Here is a 10,723-nt window from a genome sequence, read left to right as displayed (position 1 = left end):
AAAGAAAACATGCAAGACACCAAACTTAGAAATCTTTAATGCATGGACTCTAACAAACGAAAAATGCATATGAAAAACAACAAACAACACAAAACAAGAAATCATCAAGATCAAACAAGAAGACTTGTCAAGAACAACTTGAAGATCATGAAGAACACTATGAATGTATGGAATTTTCGAAAAATGCAAGAAAAATTTTTAAAGCATGCAATTGACACCAAACTTAAAAGTTGACTCAAGACTCAAACAAGAAACACAAAATATTTTTTTATTTTTATGATTTTACGATTTTTTTTATTTTTATAAATTTTTTTTCGAAAATATTTTTGAAAAAACGAAAAAGAAAAGAAAATTATGAGAAAGATTTTTTAAAAGAAAATTACCTAATCTGAGTAACAAGATGAACCGTCAGTTGTCCAAACTCAACAATCCCCGGAAACGGCGCCAAAAACTTGGTGGACGAAATTGTGATTCATTCTCTTTGTACTTGTATGAAATTTAAATATTGGCTCTATAAAAAATACATCAAAGAGATCATGGTATGATGAATTGGGATCTTAATAATCCCGGGTAATGGCACGTGTGATCACAACTCCGTTCAACTTAACCAGCAAGTGTACTGGGTCATCCAAGTAATACCTTACGTGAGTAACGGTCGATCCCACAGAGATTGTTGGTATGAAGCAAGCTATGGTCACCTTATAAATCTCAGTCAGGCAGATTAAATTGATTTATGATAGGTTCGAAAATTAATAATAAACAGAAAATAAAATAGGATAGAGATACTTATGTAAATCAATAGTGGGAATTTCAGATAGGCGTATGGAGATGCTGTGCTCCTCTTGAATCTCTACTTTCTTATTACATTCATCCAATCCTTCTTACTCCTTTCCATGGCAAGCTGTATGTAGGGCGTCACCATCGTCAATGGCTACTTTTCATCCTCTCTGGAAAATGGTCCTATGCGCTGTCACTGCATGGCTAATCGTCTGGAGGCATCACCCTTGTCGATGGCTACATCCCATCCTCTCAGTGAAAAAGGTCCAAATGCTCTGTCACAGCACGGCTAATCATCTGTCGGTTCTCAATCAGGTTGGAATAGAATCCCTTGATTCTTTTGCGTCTGTCACTAATGCCCAGCCTTCAGGAGTTTGAAGCTTGTCACAGTCATTCAATACCAGAATCCTACTCGGAATACCATAGACAAGGTTAGACTTTCCGGATTCCCGGAATCCTACTCGAAATACCACAGACAATGTTAGACTTTCCGGATTCCCATGAATGCCGCCATCTATCTAGCTTATACCACGAAGATTCTGTTGGGGAATCTAAGAGATATGCGCCCGGCCTAAAGTAGAACGGAAGTGGTTGTCAGTCACGCGCGTTCATAGGTGAGAATGATTGTGAGTGTCACAGATCATCACATTCATCAAGTTGAAGTGCAACGTATATCTTGGAATAAGAATAAAAGAGAATTGAATAGAAAATAATAGTAATTGTATCGAAACTTGAGGTACAGCAGAGCTCCACACCCTTAATCTATGGTGTGTAGAAACTCCACCGTTGAAAATACATAAGTGAAAGGTTCAGGCATGGCCGAATGGCCAGCCCCCATGGTCTAAGGACTATGCGCCCAGAGATGTTCCTTAGATCTAAAGTGATCAAAAGATGTCTAATACAATAGTAAACTATCCTATTTATATTAGACTAGCTACTAGGGTTTACATGAGTAAGTAATTGATGCATAAATCCACTTCCGGGGCCCACTTGGTGTATGTTTGGGCTGAGCTTGATCTATCCACGAGCTGAGGCTTTTATTGGAGTTGAATGCCGAGTTATAGCGTGTTTCTGGCGTTCAACTCCGGGTTGTGACGTGTTTCTGGCGTTTGACTCCAGACAGCAGCATGTACTTGGCGTTGAGCGCCACTTTACGTCGTCAATTCCCGAATAAAGTATGAACTATTATATATTGCTGAAAAGCTCTGGATGTCTACTTTCCAAAGCCGTTGAGAGCGCGCCATTTGGAGTTCTGTAGCTCTAGAAAATCCATTTTGAGTGTAGGGAGGTCAGATTCCAACAGCATCAGCAGTCCTTTTGTCAGCCTTTTTCAGAGTTTTGCTCAAGTCCCTCAATTTCAGCCAGAAATTACCTGAAATTACAGAAAAACACACAAACTCATAGCAAAGTCCAGAAATGTGAATTTAACATAAAAACTAATGAAAACATCCCTAAAAGTAGCTTGAACTTACTAAAAACTACCTAAAAACAATGCCAAAAAGCGTATAAATTATCCGCTCATCAATCATGAACCTAATAAAACATAAAGGAAAAATAAAATAAAATTAGATAAATAAAAATTGGGATGCCTCCCAATAAGCGCTCCTTTAATGTCACTAGCTTGACAGTGGGCTCTCATGGAGCCTCACACATGATCAGGTCAATGTTGTAGACTCCCAACACCAAACTTAAAGTTTGGTTGTGGCCTCCCAACACTAAACTTAGAGTTTAATTGTGGGGGCTCTATTTGACTCTGTACTGAGAGAAGCTTTTCATGCTTCCTCTCCATGGTTGCAGAGGAACATCCTTGGATCTTAAACACAAGGTAGTCCCCATTCAATTGAAGGACTAATTCTCCTCTGTCAACATTAATCACAGCTCCTGCTGTGGCTAGGAAAGGTCTTCCAAGGATGATGCATTCATCCTCCTCCTTCCTAGTGTCTAAGATTATGAAATCAGCAAGGATGTAAAGGCCTTCAACCTTCACTAACACGTCCTCTACTAATCCATAAGCTTGTCTTATTGACTTGTCTGCCATCTGTAGTGAGAATATGGCAGGCTGTACCTCAGTGATCCCCAGCTTCTCCATTACAGAGAGTGGCATAAGATTTATGCCTGACCCCAAGTCACACAGAGCCTTTTCAAAGGTCATGGTGCCTATGGTACATGGTATTAAGAATTTGCCAGGATCTTGTCTCTTTTGAGGTAAGATTTGCTGAATCCATGTATCTAGTTCATTAATGAGCAAGGGAGGTTCACCTTCCCAAGTCTCATTACCAAACAATTTGGCATTCAGCTTCATAATGGCTCCTAGATATTGAGCAACTTGCTCTCCAGTTACATTTTCATCATCTTCAGAGGAAGAATAGTCTTCAGAGCTCATGAATGGCAGAAGGAGGTTTAATGGAATCTCTATGGTCTCTATATGAGTCTCAGATTCCTTTAGGTCCTCAATAGAGAACTCCTTCTTGCTTGAGAGACATCCCATGAGGTCTTCCTCATTGGGATTCACGTCCTCTCCTTCCTCTCTAGGTTCGGCCATGTTGATTATGTCAATGGCCTTGCACTCTCTTTTTGGATTCTCTTTAGTGTTGCTTGGGAGAGTACTAGGAGGAGTTTCAGTGACTCTTTTACTCAGCTGGCCCACTTGTGCCTCCAAATTTCTGATGGAGGACCTTGTTTCACTCATGAAACTTAAAGTGGCCTTAGACAGATCAGAGACTAAGTTTGCTAAGTTAGAGGTGCTCTGCTTAGAATTCTCTGTCTGTTGTTGAGAAAATGATGGATAAGACTTGCTATTGCTGAGCTTATTTCTTCCACCATTATTAAAGCCTTGTTGAGACTTTTGTTGATCCTTCCATGAGAAATTTGGATGATTTCTCCATGATGAATTATATGTGTTTCCATAAGGTTCACCCATGTAATTTACCTCTGCTATTGCAGGGTTCTTAGGATCATAAGCTTCTTCTTCAGAAGATGCCTCTTTAGTACTGTTGGATGCATTTTGCCATCCATTCAGACTTTGAGAAATCATGTTGACTTGCTGAGTCAACATTTTGTTCTGAGCCAATATAGCATTCAGAGCATCAATTTCAAGAACTCCTTTCCTTTGAGGCATCCCATTATTCACGGAATTTCTCTCAGAAGTGTACATGAACTGGTTATTTGCAACCATGTCAATAAGTTCTTGAGCTTCTGCAGGTGTTCTCTTTAGGTGAATAGATCCACCTACAGAATGGTCCAGTGACATCTTAGAGAACTCAGATAGACCATAATAGAATATATCCAGAATGGTCCACTCTGAAAGCATGTCAGAAGGACACCTTTTGGTCATCTGCTTGTATCTTTCCCAAGCTTCATAGAGGAATTCACCATCTTTTTGTTTGAAGGTCTGAACATCCACTCTAAGCTTGCTCAACTTTTGAGGAGGAAAGAACTTAGCCAAGAAGGCCGCGACCAGCTTATCCCATGAGTCCAGACTATCTTTAGGTTGTGAATCCAACCATATTCTATCTCTGTCTCTCACAGCAAAAGGGAAAAATATGAGCCTGTAGACTTCAGGATCTACTCCATTAGTCTTAATAGTTTTACAGATCTGTAAAAACTCAGTTAAAAACTGGTAGAGATCTTCTGATAGAAGTCCATGGAACTTGCAGTTCTGTTGCATTAGAGCAACCAGTTGAGGTTTCAGCTCAAAATTGTTTGCTCCAATGGTAGGAATTGAGATGCTTCTTCCATCATAACTTGGAAGTAGGTGTAGTGTAATCACCAAGCATCCTCCTTGCATTATTATTTTTGGCTGCCATCTCCTCTTCTTTTTCGAAAATTTCTGTAAGGTTGTCTCTGGATTGTTATAATTTAGCTTCTCTTAGTTTTCTTTTCAGAGTCCTTTCAGGTTCAGGATCTGCTTCAACAAGAATATTCTTGTCCTTGCTCCTGCTCATATGAAAAAGGAGGGAACCGAAAATAATAATAAGGATCCTCTTTACCACAGTAGAGAGATTCCTTTATGTTAGTAGAAGAAAAAGGGAATAGAAAAAGAAAAAGGTAAGAATCCAAACACAAGGGTGAAGATAGGTTCAGATTCTTGAGATGAAGAGAAGTGTTAGTAAATAAATAAATAAATAAATAGAAGAAGATGAAAGGGAGGAGTTTTCGAAAATTAATTTTGAAAAATAAGTTAGTGATTTTCGAAAATTAAAGGAAGAAATAAAATGAGAATTAAAATTTGAAACAATTAATAAAAAAAAGAATTTTAAAAAGGGGTGAGGAATTTTCGAAAATTAGAGAAGGGAAAGTAGTTAGGTGGTTTTGAAAAAGATAAGAAACAAACAAAAAGTCAATTAGTTAGTTGAAAATAATTTGAAAATCAATTTTGAAAAGATAAGAATATAAGAAGTTAGAAGGGATATTTTGAAATCAAATTTTTGAAAAAGATATGATAAAAAGATATGATTAAAAAGATATGGTTGGAAAAGATTTAATTTTTAAAATTAAAATTAATTGCTTGACTAACAAGAAACTAAAAGATATGATTCTAGAATTTAAAGATTGAACTTTTCTTAACAAGAAAGTAACAAACTTCAAATTTTTGAATCAATCACATTAATTGTTAGTGAAGTTTTTGAAAATCATGAATTAAAGATAAGAAAAAGATTTTGAAATTCAAATTAAAAATTTTCGAAAAATAGTAAGAAAAATGAAAAAGATTTGATTTTTGAAAAAGTTTTGAAAATATAAGATTTTTTTAAAATTGAAAATTTGACTTGACTTATAAGAAAAAACTTATTTTAAAATTTTTTGACTAAGTCAACTCAAATTATCGAAATTTTGAGAGAAATAAGGAAAATATATTTTTTTGATTTCTGAATTTTTAATGATGAGAGAGAAAGAAAAAAAATTAAAACGTCATTTTTATGTTTTTCTCTTTTCTTTTTGGATCAAAACAAAGAATGCATGCAAGAACACTATGAATGTCAAGATGAACACCAAGAACACTTTGAAGATCATGATGAACATCAAGAATATATTTTTGAAAAAAATTTGATGCAAAGAAAAATATGCAAGACACCAAACTTAGAAATCTTTAATGCTTAGACACTATGAATAAAAAAATGCACATGAAAACCAACAAAAGACACAAAACAAGAAAACATCAAGATCAAACAAGAAGACTTACCAAGAACAACTTGAAGATCATGAAGAACACCATGCATGAATTTTCGAAAAATGCATAAATTTTTAAAACATGCAATTGACACCAAACTTAAAAATTGACACTAGACTCAAACAAGAAACACAAAATATTTTTGATTTTTATGATTTTATTTTTTTTATTTTATTTTATATTTTTCGAAAACATATTTTGGAAAAAGGAAGTAATGAATCCAAAGTCCTCAATCAAAATTTCAGGAATCATATAATGTTAGTCTAAAGCTCCGGTCCAGGAATTAGACATGGCTTTACAGCCAACTAGACTTTCAACATGTTACATGAAACTCTAGTATTCATTCTTAAAAACTCTGAAAATTTTTTAAAACAGGTGATAAATTTTTGAAAAAATTTTGAAAAATTTTTGAAAATAGAACCAAAAAAAAGAAAAAAAAGAAAATTACCTAATTTGAGCAACAAGATGAACCGTCAGTTGTCCAAACTCGAACAATCCCCGGCAACGGCGCCAAAAACTTGGTGCACGAAATTGTGATCTCTAATAATGGCATTCAACTTGGTATGCGCGTTTATAACTCAGCACTTTCTTCACAACTCCGCACAACTAACCAGCAAGTGCACTGGGTCGTCCAAGTAATAAGCCTTACGTGAGTAAGGGTCGATCCCACGTAGATTGTTGGTATGAAGCAAGCTATGGTCATCTTGTAAATCTCAGTTAGGCGGATAATGAATGATTATGGAGTTTTCGAATAATAATAATAAATAAACAGAAAATAAAGATAGAAATACTTATGTAAATCATTGGTGGGAATTTCAGATAGGCGTAAAAAGATGATGTGCTCCTTCTGAATCTCTGCTTTCCTACTGCCTTCATCCAATCATTCTTACTCCTTTCCATGGCAAGCTATATGTAGGGCATCATCGTTGTCAATGGCTACATCCCATCCTCTCAGTGAAAATGGTCCAAATGCTCTGTCACAGCACGGTTAATCATTTGTCGGTTCTCGATCATGTCGGAATAGAATCCATTGATTCTTTTGCATTTGTCATCACGCCCAACAATCGCGAGTTTGAAGCTCGTCACAATCATTCAATCCCTGAATCCTACTCGGAATACCACAGACAAGGTTTAGACTTTTCGGATTCTCATGAATGTCGCCATCAATTCTAGCTTATACCACGAAGATTCTGATTAAGGAATCCAAGAGATATGCGCTCGGTCTCAGGTAGAACGGAAGTGGTTATCAGTCACGCGTTCATAGGTGAGAATGATGATGAGTGTCACGGATCATCACATTCGTCATGGTTAAGTGCAACGAATATCTTAGAATAGGAATAAACTGAATTGAATAGAAAATAGTAGTAATTGCATTAAAACTCGAGGTACAGCAGAGCTCCACACCCTTAATCTATAGTGTGTAGAAACTCCACCGTTAAAAATACATAAGTGATGAAGGTCCAGGTATGGCCGAATGGCCAGCCCTCAAATGTGATCAAAGGATCATAAGGTAATCCAAAAATAATCCAAAGATATCTAATACAATAGTAAAATATCCTATTTATACTAGACTAGCTACTAGGGTCTACAGAAGTTAGTAATTGATGCAGAAATCCACTTCCGGGGCCCACTTGGTGTGTGCTTGGGCTGAGCTTGAGCTTTACACATGCAGAGGCTTCTTTTGGGGTTGAACGCCAAGTTGTAACGTATTTTTGACGTTCAACTCTGGTTCGTGACGTGTTTCTGGCATTTGACTCTAGAATGCAGCATGAAACTGGCGTTGAGCGCTAGTTTACATCGTCTAATCTCAAATAAAGTATGGACTATTATATATTTCTGGAAAGCTCTGGATATCTACTTTCCAACGCCATTGAGAGCGTACCATTTGGAGTTCTGTAGCTCCAGAAAATCTATTTCGAGTGCAGGGAGGTCAGAATCCAACAGCATCAGCAGTCCTTTTGTTTGCCTTTTATCAGAGTTTTCCTCAGGTCCTTCAATTTCAGCCAGAAAATACCTGAAATCACAGAAAAATACACAAACCCATAGTAAAGTCCAGAAATGTGAATTTAGCATAAAAATTAATGAAAACATCCCTAAAAGTAGCTAGATCCTACTAAAAACTATCTAAAAATAATGCCAAAAAGCGTATAAATTATCCGCTCATCACGGTCCTCCAATTGGGCTTTCCTGGTGATTTGGCTGAGCTCTTTGAGAAGAGGTCGGATAGTCTGACCTGAAGAGGTCGGTTGCCTTGTCGCTAATCATTCCGGGTCGGTCAGCTCGACCCAGGGTATGAACAGTTAGGTTGGCTCCCGACGTCACTTAATCAATAAGGTCAATATTCAAACTGCTTCCCGAATTGCCGAGCATGCAACAATTTAGGGATGGACTCACCAATTTCCATGGGAATTACTGCCTCTTCGCCATAAATAAACCTAAACAAAGTTTCTCTAGTGGAGGATTGAGGTGTAGTATGATAAGACCATAGGATTGACCATAATTTGTCGACATATGAACCCAAAAAGTCGTCCAGCCTCTTCTTTAATCCTTTCAAAACTATTTTGTTCGCGACTTTGAACTGCCCATTAGCTTGAGGGTGCGCTACCCATACAAAGCTTTGACAAATTCCTAATCCACTCAAGAAATCTCAAAACTTGGAATCAGTAAACTGAGATTCATTATCGGTTACTATAACCTCGAGAATTCCAAACCTCATTAACACCTCTCGCCATACAGATTTCCGACATTGAGCTGAAGCAATACTTGATAATGGCATAGCTTCAATCCATTTTATAAAATAATCTATCGCCACCATTAAAAACTTTACCTGCCCAGTGCTTTGGGAAAACAGTCCTAACAAATACATATCCCTCTTTGCAAAGGGTCTTGTCAGAACCACATAAATGAGTTCATGATGTGGGGTTTGATGTAAATTGCCATGAAGTTAGCACTTCTAACACATCTTTAGATACTCCATGCACTACAATATTTTCAGACTGAGACAACATTTAAAAATTTTTGCCTAAAAGTCGATAAAGGGTTGCTTTTGATATATAGCAACACTTTTTGTACTTAAAGCAATATTTTTAAACTCCTTGCCAATGCGGCCATTGTCTTAGATTACAGGCAATGCTTTTCTGATTCAAAAGTAACGCTTTTGTAAGCAACACCTGATTAGTGTTGCCTTTGGTTGAAAAAGAACAACGCTTTAGAGGTGTGCTTAAGACAACACTTTTGCCATGTTGTCTTTTCTCTCATGTTTCAGACACTATAAAATGAGTTGTCTATTTGCTATAAAATGCAACCCTTTTATGTATTCTTATAAGTTTAAATTTGCAAGTCCTTGAAGTGTTGCCTAATATTCATAATATACAACTTATTAAAATATTGTTTAAAGCCAAATATGCAACTAGTAGATGAGTTGCCCTTTTGGCAAAAATAACAGTTACTTTTGTAGTGAAAATACAAAAACTATAAAATTCACAATAGAATTTTTTCCGTGCATGCATAATCATTTAAATTATTAAATAAATTTGTGCATAATAGAAAAAATTCTGAAAGGAGACAAAATAACTAATAATAAAGTTTTAATTAAAATAGATATTAAAAGATCCAGTTAGCGTTTTAAATATATATTTGCCAATAATTTCAAACAAAATAGAAATTAATATTTATCAAAAAGACATCAATCTACTTGCATATTTTATATCCATACTTGACTTTTTCAATATGCTAAATCTGCAAATAATAATACAAAGAAGCTTAACTCAGTAGTGCACTTAGTATGATTGTGTGAATTATCTCTTTCCTCATGAGTTTTTCGTTTCCTTAAATTATACCTTTTCTAGAAAAATCATTAGGCATTTACGACCTTAAATGTACGTTTCGATGTCATGATTTGACAGCTTTTTGAGATAATTATTTTTTATTTATTTTAATGACATATCTGTTACCTATTAATAGAGCTGGTAATGTACTATTCTTATTTAATCGAATTCTCAGCATATTATTCTTGTCCAGAACAAGATCTAAAATAGGACTTCCAAATGTGATAAAGTGGTGATCTCCCAATGTTAGAAATGCATAATAAACAACTTAAAACTTCAACTTTTTCTTCTTTAAGTCGAGTTACTCCTATATAAAATTCTTCCATAAGTTCCATTGCAACTTAAATCGATGTATAAATTGCAAAGCGAAAAAAATGACGTACATATTTAAATAATTACAAACTATTTCGATTAGTAATATTATAACTGTTAGGGTTAAGTATAATTTTGGTTCCTAAGATTTAATCCGAAAATCAAATTCGTCCCTAACTTTTTTTTTTGCAATTGTATTCGTCCTTAAGCTCTATTTTGGTTTTAAAATCGTCCTTTCAAGAGAAAAAAGTTTTTAAAGATAATTTCACCCCTTGGGTGTCGTTTCCTATATTTCATTCCCCAAAATCATTTTGTCTTCCCTAACGCGCAGAGCTAACACCAGGAGGTAAAATCGACAGATTCTGATAGGCAAAGGTCGGCGGAGCGATGCCTCAGGACGGATTTGGCAGCGAGGAGAATTGCGGTGCCTGAGGAGGCGGCAGCCGAAAGGAAGGCGCGGCGAGAGGCGCAAAGGGGGCTCCAGCGGAGACTTGAGGCGGCGCGAAGGATGACGTTGCTGCTGCAACGGCTTCACAAGTTTCTCTTCTTTCTCTTTCTCTGTAATTGAAGGAAGTTCCGTCGTCACCGACATCGTTGCTCCATTTGACCTCTCCTCCTGCATCGCTACTCCGTTTAACTC

General features: G+C 36.3%; 1 non-coding gene across 1 annotated transcript; it reads left to right on the top strand.

Moving 5' to 3' along the window:
• The first annotated feature begins 4,081 nt into the window (after nucleotides 1-4,081).
• On the top strand, nucleotides 4,082-4,189 carry LOC130983727 (small nucleolar RNA R71). The gene has a single exon (XR_009087705.1). It is a non-coding gene; the product is annotated as a small nucleolar RNA R71 (small nucleolar RNA).
• The last annotated feature ends 6,534 nt before the right edge of the window (nucleotides 4,190-10,723 follow it).

This window comes from Arachis stenosperma, chromosome 5 (assembly GCF_014773155.1).
Source record: "Arachis stenosperma cultivar V10309 chromosome 5, arast.V10309.gnm1.PFL2, whole genome shotgun sequence".
In the NCBI taxonomy this organism is placed as follows: Eukaryota; Viridiplantae; Streptophyta; class Magnoliopsida; order Fabales; family Fabaceae; genus Arachis; species Arachis stenosperma.
This window is presented reverse-complemented; position numbering and strand designations above follow the sequence as displayed.